The following is an 11,528-nucleotide window of genomic DNA, read 5'->3' as shown; positions in this document are numbered from 1 at the left end:
TGTCTTCCTTTCACTCCTCCCATCAGCCTACTTTGCAGCTAAAGTTAACACTAGTTAACGGTAGCTACTCTGGGTAATGTTACACGAACTGTGTTGGAATACCCATACTAACATACTGTATACTACATACTTAATGAGTATATACTACATAAGCCTCCCGGGTGGCGCAGTGGTCTAGGGCACTGCATCGCAGTGCTAGCTGCGCCACCAGAGTCTCTGGGTTCGCGCCCAGGCTCTGTCGCAGCCGGCCGCAACCGGGAGGTCTGTGGGGCGACGCACAATTGGCATAGCGTTGTCCGGATTAGGGAGGGTTTGGCCGGTAGGGATATCCTTGTCTCAGTATGTAAAATGTAATAAAATGTCTGCACTCTACTGTAAGTCTCTCTGGATAAGAGCGTCTGCTAAATGACTAAAATGTAATGTAAAATGTACATACTATATACTATCAGTTCATTTAGGTATACTGTGAACTAACGATATCCTTTCAGTTGAGCGTACTAGCGCTTTGCCTGTCTATCGGGAGTTGATGCTGTTGCTATGTAACATCTTGCTAGCATAACAAGTGACTAGCTAGACATTTTACGATTTCGGGTGTTTTCGTAAATTCAATATGGAGTGCCAGACTGCGCAAATCCAGAGCATTGTCGGTTTGTAAATTCAGAGCGTTTCGCTTTCAGTAGCGTACACTGGACGCTCTGGCCGAGGAGTAGGGTTGATCCGAGCATTCTGACCTTACAACGGTATCAAGCACCCAAGCTGGCTGGCTAACGTGCTAACTAATTCCAGACACAAAAGAGAAACTAATGAAACAAATACCAAAATATAGTTTTGGGGTGGAAATCGTCTGTCACGTCTGAACGATTTGCACTACATGACCCCTCTATGGAAAGATGAGACTCGTTTTGATAGTGTTCTCTACGACCCCCACAAGCCTCTTGGGACTCGTCGGAAGTAGGTACTGCCAACTTCTGTCTGTAGCATCCGAACAGTTGGGGCTAAGGTGAGACTCTCACGAACATGTACATGTTGGTTTTGCTCTAAGATGCCTACAGGCCTCAAGACTCCTCTGAAGGTCCCTCAGTACCAGTTGAAAAAATGTAAGGAAGTTTATATGGAGACTGTTTAGTGACAAAAACAAGGGGTTAAATACATATAAAAAGGGTTCATTCTTACAAATGTTTCCTGATCTTTCTTATATCTCTCAGACATAGAATTGACACTTCAGAACAAACTTCCTTTAGATGTATTTTTTGGTACTATCTGATGTTCCATGTAGTGAATCTGTTATTCAATGCGTTTGTATGGGATAATAGCGGTTTTTTTTTCATCAAATATTTTTTTCAGCATTTTTTTTATACTTCAAGGGGTCTTATCATTCAAAATCAAATAGCAAAATGATCCTTGGTATGACCTTCTTCTTCCATATATCTCCCCCCTCCCCCCGGCTTAGACAGGAATTGGTCCTATTTATGGCTGTTTTAACTATAACTGTCTACATCGAACATGCATGTTATTATGTGTGTCACTCACTGTCAATACACTGTGTTGTTACCAGACCTGACTTTTGTTGCCCATGCACTGGGGAAGGCCTGTGTTCACGGGCGGATTTACCATTAGGCAGAAGAGGCAATTGCCTCAGGCCATCAAGGGGCCACATAAACTGAGAATACATATTAAAACATTTAATCCAATTGAGGCCCCCTCATGCTCCGCCCGAGGCATAATTAATAAATAATAATAAAAAAATCACCATCAAAATGTGTCTGTTTAAGCTAGAGATATCCGTTTTTGTATGGGCTGCGTGTCAATTCACCACATCTGCTGATATTGGCCTTCTGCATCTGCGGTAGAAGGTAGCAGAGCTACTGCACTATTTGTCAGACCAGGAGACATCCTGAAAATCGGTCTTCCCACGAAAACATCTGTATTGCCAAACCGTTTGAGCTACATGCTAATACGACCTCTCAATAAACACGATGATCGTTTTGCTCTACGACCCCCACAACTGTCACGAGCTTCAATCGAAGGTAACCCGGTACTGGGCTGAAAGATGTATGTAAGTGAATAGGGCATTTCCATGTAGATATACAGGGAATTCCACCGGGATTTTTTTTTCCTTTCTTATATCTCTCATAGGACAGACACTTCAAAACATACTTCCTTTTTACATTTTTTAAATGTATTTCACCTTTATTTAACCAGGTAGGCTAGTTGAGAACAAGTTCTCATTTACAACTGCGACCTGGCCAAGATAAAGCAAAGCAGTGCGAGACAAACAATAACACAGAGTTACACATGGAATAAACATGCATACAGTCAATAAAACAATAGAGAAAGTCTATAAACAGTGTATGCAAATGAGGTAGGATAAGGGGGGTGAGGCAATAAATAGGCCATAGTGGCAAAATTATTACAGTATGGCAAATTAAACACCGGGGTGATAGATGTGCAGAAGATGAGCATGAAAGTAGCGGTACTGGGGTACAAAGGAGCAAAATAAATAAAAATATGGTGATGAGATAGTTGGATGGGCTATTTACAGATCGTCTATGTACAGGTGCAGTGATCTGTGAGCTGCTCTGACAGCTGGTGCTTAAAGCTAGAGAGGGAGTTATGAGTCTCTAGCTCCAGTGATTTTTGCAGTTCGTTCCAGTTATTGGCCGCAGAGAAATGGAAGGAAAGGTGGCCGAAGGAGGAATTGGCTTTGGGGGTGACCAGTGAAATATACCTGCTGGAGCGCGTGCTGTGGGTGGGTGCTGCTATGGTGACCAGTGAGCTGAGATAAGGTGGGGCTTTACCTAGCAACATCGTATAGATGACCTGGAGCCAGAGGGTTTGGCGACGGATATGAAGCGATGGCCAGCCAACCAGAGCATACAGGTCGCAGTGGTGGGTAGTATATGGGGCTTTGGTGACAAAACGGATGGCACTGTGATAGACTGTATCCAATTTACTGAGTAGAGTGTTGGAGGCTATTTTGTAAATGACATCACCGAAGTCCAGGATCGGTAGGATAGTCAGTTTTACTAGGGTATGTTTGTCAGCATGAGTGAAGGATGCTTTGTTGCGAAATAGGAAGCCAATTCTAGATTTAATTTTGGATTGGAGATGCTTAATGTGAGTCTGAAAGGAGAGTTTTTAGTCTAGCCAGACACCTAAGAATATGTGTACAACTACAAATACCAAGTCAGAACCGTCCAGAGTAGTGATGCTGGACGGGTGGGTAGGTGTGGGCAGCGATCGGTTGAAGAGCACACATTTAGTTTTACTTGCATTTAAGAGCAGTTGGAGGCCACGGAAGGAGAGTTGTATGGCATTGAAGCTCATCTAGAGGTTAGTTAACTTCTTATGGCTGCAGGGGCAGTATTGAGTAGCTTGGCTAAAAGGTGCCCATTTCAAACGGCCTCGTACTCAATTCTTGCTCGTACAATATGCATATTATTATTACTATTGGATAGAAAACACTCTCAAGTTTCTAAAACCGTTTGAATTATATCTGTGAGTAAAACAGAACTCATTTTGCAGCAAACTTCCTGTCAGAAAGTGAAAAATCTGAAATCGAGGCTCTGTTCCAGGGCCTCCCTAATAATTTGCTTGAAATCTATTAGTATACATGTACTTCATACGCCTTCCACTAGATGTCAATAGGCTGTTAGAGGTGAAATGGAGTGTATATATATTTCTATGGTCAAAAGAGAGAGCTTGGAATGACAGGACCCCAATTTCCTTTGTTCAGGAAGACGCGGAAAGGGCTTCCGCATTGGCTTCTGAAAAGCTTTTGTTATAGACGGCTAATATCTCCGGCTTTGATTTTATTTGATAAATGTGACAATATCATCGTAAAGTATGTTTTTTCAATATAGTTTAATCAGATTATTGATTTTTTTTCGGTAGTTTTGGCATGTTCCGTTCTCTGCGTTTGTTGACGATGGACAGCTTCGCGCCACTTGGCAAGTTTTGCTTGCAAATTCGAGAGGGAAAAAGGACATTCTAAATCCAAATAACGATTGTTCTGGACAAAGGACCACTTGTACAAGATTCTGATGGAAGCTCAAAAAAAGTAGGACCCATTTATGATGTTATTTCCTATTTCTGTCAAATGTGTTGATTTGCGCTGTCTCGCTATAACGTAAGCTGCATGTCGTACTAAAGTTATTTTTAGAATTCTAACACAGCGATTGCATTAAGAACTAGTGTATCTATCATTTGCTGTACAACAAGTATTTTTTAGTAACGTTTATAATTAGTTATTTGGTCAGAATAGGTGAGTGTCGAAAATGTGCATATTTAGAGCTGAAATCGGTGGTTATACATTGTGCTAACGTAGCATCTTTTTCCCAGAATGTCCGGATATTTTTATGACACTCAACTATTCTGACCAAATAACTATTCATAAACGTTACTAAAAAATACATGTAAACCACCTGTGCTGTGAAAAATGTCTGTGCTTTTTTGTATTAGGTAAATATAAATATACGTGGTGTTTTCGCTGTAAAACATTTTAAAAAATCGGACATGTTGGCTGGATTCACAAGATGTTTATCTTTCATTTGCTGTATTGGACTTGTTAATGTGTGAAAATTAAATATTTCTAAAAAATATATTTTGAATTTCGCGCCCTGCACATTTCGCGGCTGTTGCCATATTGTGCCCGACTTCGGGTTTGCAGCCCAAAGATGTTAACCTCTCTGGGATCGCGGGACGCTTGCGTCCCAACAGCCTGTTAAAATGCAGAGCGCCAGATTCAAAAAAATTATATAAAATTAAACTTGATTAAATCACACATATAAGATACCAAATTAAAGCTACACTCATTGTGAATCCAGCCAACATGTCAGATTTCAAAAAGGCTTTTCGGCGAAAGCATAAGATGCTATTATCTGATGATAGCCCAATGTAAACAAGAGAGTGTAGCCTATTTCAACCATGCTGGAGCTACTCAAAACGCAGAAATAAAATATAAAACATGCATTACCTTTGACGAGATTCTTTTGTTGGCACTCCAATATGACCCATAAACATCACAAATGGTCCTTTTGTTCGATTAATTCCGTCCATATATATCCAAATTGTCCATTTATTTGGCGCCGTTGTACCAGAAAAAGCATTGTCCAATTTGCACAAAGTCACGACAAAATATCGAAAAAAATTACCTCAACTTTGCCAAAACATTTCAAAGTACTTTTGTAATACAACTGTAGGTATTTGTAAACGTTAATAATCGATCAAATTGAAGACGGGTCAATCTGTTTTCAATACAGGATATCAACAAACTCATGGTACTTTAAGTCTTGCTCAACTCTCAAACATAAATACAAGACGTCACTCCACTTCCGGGTCAATATCTTTCTCAGTTCTCTAATGAAAAACCTTAACCTTTTTCCATACAATGGCGACATCCAGTGGAAGCAGTAGAAACTGCGTGGATAGTGATTAGAATTCTGGTTTGCCCATGAGAACCCATTGAACACACAATGACTTAAAAAAAAGGTTGGTCCTCAGGGTTTTGACTGCTTTATAAGTTCTGTTATACTTACAGATATGATTCCAACACTTTTAGGAACTTCAGAGTGTTTTCTATCCAAAATATACTAATGATATGCATATCTTATATTCTGGGGATGAGTAGAATGAAGTTGAAATTGTGCACGCTATTTTTCCATATGTGAAAACTCTGCCCCCTATCCCCAAGAAGTGAACACAGTGTCCAAAGAAGGGCCAGAAAGTATACAGAATGGTGTTGTCTGCGTAGAGGTGGATCAGAGAATCACCAGTAGCAAGAGCGACATTATTGATGTATACAGAGAAAAGAGTCCCTGCTAATTTGTAGGGGTCCAGATTTTGCAGCTCTTTCAGAACATCAGCTATCTGGATTTGGGTGAAGGAGAAATGGGGGGGGGGGCTTGGGTAAGTTGCAGTGAGGGGTGCAGGGCTGTTGACCCCTGTCCGGACTGAGGGGCGGCTCCGGACTGAGGGGTGGCTCCGGACTGAGGGGCGGCTCCGGACTGAAGGGTGGCTCTGGCGGCTCCTGACTGGCGGGCGGCTCCTGACTGACGGGCGGCTCAGGACAGACGGGCGGCTCTGATGGCTCAGGACAGACGGGCGGCTCATGCGGCGCTGGACAGACGGGCGGCTCAGGCGGCGCTGGACAGACGGGCGGCTCAGGTGGCGCTGGACAGACAGGCACACCTGTAGGGAGGAGACGGAGAGACAGCCTGGTGCGTGGGGCTGCCACAGGACCCACCAGGCTGGGGAGACCTACAGGAGGCTTGGTGTTAGGAGGAGGCACCTGAAGGACCGGGCTGTGGGGGAGCACTGGAGCACAGCCTTGGCACCACTCCCCAAGGCTGGATAACTACTCTAGCCCGGACCCTCCAGAGTGCAGGCACAGGTTGAACCGGGCTGTGGGTAAGCACTGGAGATCTAGTGCCTACTACGCGCACCTCTCCCTTAGGCTCCACTCCCACATTTGCCCGGCAAGAGCGGAGCGCAGGCATAGGACGCACTGCACCCTCCCAGTGCCCCGGAGACACAGCACGCAGAGCCGGCGCAGGATACCCTGGACCGAAACGGCGTACCGGAGACCAGACACGCTGAGCAGGCACCATACGCCCTGGCTGGATGCCCACACTCGCATGACACTTTCGGGGGGCTGCCCTATAGCGCACCGGGCTATGGGCACGTACTGGCGACACCGTGCGCTTAACCACATAACACGGTGCCTGACTAGTAACGCGCTGCTACAATTTTGGGGAGGGGGCTGCCTCTCGTACCTGTCGTGCTGCCTCCTCATATCGCCGCCGCTCAGCTTTCGCTGCCTCCAGCTCTGCTTTTGGGCGGCGATATTCCTCAGCCTGTGCTCAGGGTCCTTCTCCGTTTAAAATCTCCTCCCATGTCCAGGAGTCCTGTGTTCTTTGCCGCTGCTGCTGCTGTCCTTTACCACGCTGCTTGGTCCGGTTTTGGTGGGTGTTTCTGTAACGGCTGTCGTCCTCCTCTTCTGACGAGGAGAAGCGAGAAGGATCGGAGGACCAAGGTGCAGCGTGGTAAGTGTTCATCTTATTTAATGAAAGTGAACACTTCAAAATACAAAACAACAAAGTGAAAACCGAAACAGTTCTATCTGGTGCAGACACACAAAGACTGAAAATAACCACCCACACAACCCAACAGAAAACAGGCTACCTAAATATGGTTCCCAATCAGGGACAACGATTGACAGCTGCCTCTGATTGAGAACCATATCAGGCCAAACACAGAAATAGAAAATCATAGAAAAACTAACATAGACAACCCACCCAACTCATGCCCTGACCACACTAAAACAAAAGACAAAACAAAACAGAACGTGGCAACCTGATTGAGATGCTGTGGTATGACTTCAAGAGGGCAGTTCACACCAGACATCCCAAGGATATTACTGAACTGAAACAGTTTTGTAATAAGGAATGGTCCAAAATTCCTCCTGAACGTTGTGCAGGTCTGATTCGCAACTACAGAAAACGTTTGGTTGAGGTTATTGCTGCCAAAGGAGGGTCAACCAGTTATTAAATCCAAGGGTTCACATACTTTTTCCACTTTGCATTGTGAATGTTTACACGGTGTGTTCTAAATATAGTCATGAAAATGTATAATTGTTTGTGTTATTAGTTTAAGTAGACTGTGTTTGTCTGTTGTGGTGACCTAGATGAAGATCAGATCAAATTGTATGACCAATTTATGCAGAAATCCAGGTATTTCCAAAGGGGTCACATACTTTTTCTTGACACTGTATAGTAAGACTGAGGGGAGCTGTTTCGATTGCTTGGATGCTTTTTCCCGTGAGATAGTTTCAGCCACTTGCGAATTGAAAGTTGGTGGGTGCACAGTGCACTGTTCGGATGCTGGAATTATTTTGGATGAACGTGAGATGGTAACCTTCTTTTTGAAGTGATTTGTTTGACAATCACATGAAAATATTGACTGGTTGTGTTCATGGCACACTAAAAGGTAACACATTTTTACAGTTAAATTACATGTCTTCACTATAAATCCCATTAAACAATTTTAAGCGGGGGATTATGTTAGGTCACCACAAAACCACAGCCATTTTTTCCAGCTAAAGGTAGCTTCACAAAAAACAGAATAGAGATAAAATTAATCACTAACCTTCGATTATTTTCATCAGATGACACTCATAGGATTTCATGTTACACAATACATGCATGTTTTGTTTGATTAAATTCATATTTATATAAAAAAATCAGAGTTTACATTGAGGTGACTAGATTCACTAGTTGCAAAAACATCAAGTGACTTTGCATAGCCACATCGTTTCAACGAAATACTCATCATAAATATAGATGCTAATACAAGTTATACACATGGAATTATAGATATACCTCTCCTTAATGCAACCGCTGTCAGATTTAAAAAAAACTTTACAGAAAAAGAAACGCACGCTATAATCTGAGACGGCTGTAACGGCTGATTTCCTCCTCTTCGTCTGAAGAGGAGGTGTAGCAGGGATCAGACCAAAACGCAGAGTGGTAAGTGTCCATGTTTTATTATAAAAAAACTGAACACTACACAAAACAAAATAACAAAGAGAATCTAACCGAACAACAGTCCCGTGTGGCACAAACACTGACACGGAAGACAAACACCCACAAACCAACAGTGAAAACAGGCAACCTAAATATGGTTCCCAATCAGAGACAATGCAAAACACCTGTTTCTGATTGAGAACCATATCAGGCCAATTGACAAACCTAAACATAGAAACACATAACATAGACTGTCCACCCCAACTCACGCCCTGACCAAACTAACTAAAGACAAAATAAAGGAAAATAAAGGTCAGAACGTGACAACGATTTGATGATCTACAACAGAAAGCACACCAGGAATCCCAGGTCCACAATAAATGTTTGTTTTGTTCGAAAAAATCCGTTATTTATGTCAAAATACCTTCTTTTGTTAGCGCGTCTGGTTTACATATCCAAACGCTAATTCTGGTCAGCGTTATATCGGACAAAAACTTCAAAAAGTGATATTACCGGTCGAAGAAACATTTCAAACTAAGTACACAATCAATCATTAGGATGTTTTTAACATATATCTTCAATAAAGTTCCAACCGGAGTATTCCTTCTTGTCTTCGTGAGCCATGGAACGTAAGTGACTCCACGAGGAAAAAGCATGATCAGAAAATGGCTGCTTGATGGACACCTGACTGATTCTGCTCTCATTCTCTCCCACAACATCATAGAAGTCTCATTATAATTTCTATTGATGGTTGACATCTAGTGGAACCCCTAGGCAGTGCACAATCATTCATATGTCATATTCATATTCATATGTATGGATTTCTTTGGGGACTCTGGTGAACACATACAAGCTCAGATTTCTGACTTCCTGTTTTGATTTCAACTCAGGATTTTGCCTGCCAATATGAGTTCTGTTAATCTCACAGACATAATTCAAACAGTTTTAGAAACTTTAGAGTGTTTTCTATCCAATACTAATAATAATATGCAAATATTAGCAACTATGACTGAGGAGCAGGCCGTTTGATATGGGCACCTTTCATCCAAGCTACTCAATACTGCCCCTTCAGCCATAAGAAGTTAAAACATTACGTGTTCCTCCTGCATTGATGATTGTCAACCACAACCCTTTTCCATTCATCAGAAGAGTTATAAACTGTAATTGTGTGACTCTTTCTTCACGGTTAGTGTTTAAGGTGCTGGCCCTTAGCTTCTCCTCCTGCACACACTCAGACAGGGTGTGCTGAAAGCTGCTGGAGACTGCCCGGAGTGCTGGCTGGAGAGTGTGCTCACTGAGCTGGTGCAGGCTGTAAACATGTAAAGGAAAGGGAGATAGCTAGAGGTTAGAAAAAAGTGTCAGTGTCTGTGTCTTTGTCCCATCTCTTTCTTTCGTACTGTAAGTCTTCTTTTTCCTCTAGGCCTGACAGGGGTCCAGGATCATGGAGAACCTGGTGTTGAAGAACAAAAAAGCCCAGTTTCTCATCACCAATAAAATGCTCCTGGTCCAATACAAGTATGAGGTGAGTTGGTGAACTGGGCAATCAGTCATTCATTCTGTACTATGAATCTAGTCATCCATCATTGTTGGATTTGAAAAAGGCTCTGTTTTAGCTGAAGTCTTCAAATTCATTCACAGAATCATGTTTTGAGGGTTCTTCTGGGCTATCTGGCAGAGCACAGGGAGAGGCCACTACTTATACAGGTGAGTGTACAACAACGTCTTTACTGTTGTGATGATATATGTGTATTTATGACAATGTTGTTGACTGTGTGTGTGTGTGTGTGTGTGTGTGTGTATGCGTGCGTGCGTGCGTCCAGGGGCTGCAGTCGCTGTGCCAGAGCCGGATAGGTAAGAGATAGCGGTATTATACTCAAACCCATAACCCTGTAATACCTCGTTATACACTACATTCATGAATAAAATGTTGTCTGTGAGACTGAAGTTTTATATTTAATTCAAATCATTACAACTTAAATCATCTTCCCACGGGCAGTTACAAAGGCATGGTATAGTAGTGGTGTATTAACAAGGCTCTATGTTCCTGACCTGTGTGTTTATGAACCAGTGATGATTCGCTCACCCGTTACAGATATATCAGCTGACGAGCCATGCTGTTTGGAGGGTAATATACAGTATATACTGTAGGTCTCTCCATGGGTGGGAGATGGATATTTAAGCTTATCAACGCAATCTTTTTTTGCTGACTTGTTGAACGATTGATCCATTCATCCTTCCATCCCTCCATCTCTCCCCAGCCTTCCTCTCCTCTGAGGGTGGAGCTCAGTCTGAAAGCTGTTGGGGGACTGGTTAGGAAGAACACTTCTACATCCCGAGAGGTGAGAGGTCACACATGGTTGGTAAATATGGTGGTAAATATTTATATCCCCTTAGAGGTTCATCACGTCAGCAAAAGGGAATATGTTACATTACATTATCTATGGTCATTTACTTTAGCACAAATTGTCCACCGATATTCATGTGTTAGCTCGCTGTATGAACATATTTCCCTTCAGGCACACACATTTGTTCTTTGCTATTATAAAAGTAATTTGTGTAGAATGTACTTTTCCCCAGTCATTCACCCCATCTCTTTACATTGCTTTACTCTTTACATATGCATATTTGGTGGCCTGATTGCATCCAGACTATGTCAAATTCCGAACACAATTCCCTCCCTGGCAGATCTGAACTTAATGCGAGTACAATGTGACTTTCGTGCATCCAGACCTAATGCAGCTTGGAGTCTTTGGAAGACAGAAGTCGCATTTAAGTGCTGGGTGTAACCGAGGCCATACAGCAGATGCTCCATATCCATTACTTTGAGAGCTTGATTTAATATAACTGTTTGTGTTTGTGTTGCAGGGGCAGTCAAGAAATGGAACGGCAAGGCCACAAAACGTGACCACCTCGAAGCATGCCCCTGGTAGAGCCGGGGGCGCTGTTTACCAAGCCAACACCACACGCCTTCAGCAGGCTGGAAAAGTGTGATTCATCTATTTGTCT

This window comes from Salvelinus fontinalis, chromosome 19 (assembly GCF_029448725.1).
Source record: "Salvelinus fontinalis isolate EN_2023a chromosome 19, ASM2944872v1, whole genome shotgun sequence".
Lineage (NCBI taxonomy): Eukaryota > Metazoa > Chordata > Actinopteri > Salmoniformes > Salmonidae > Salvelinus > Salvelinus fontinalis.
This window is presented reverse-complemented; position numbering follows the sequence as displayed.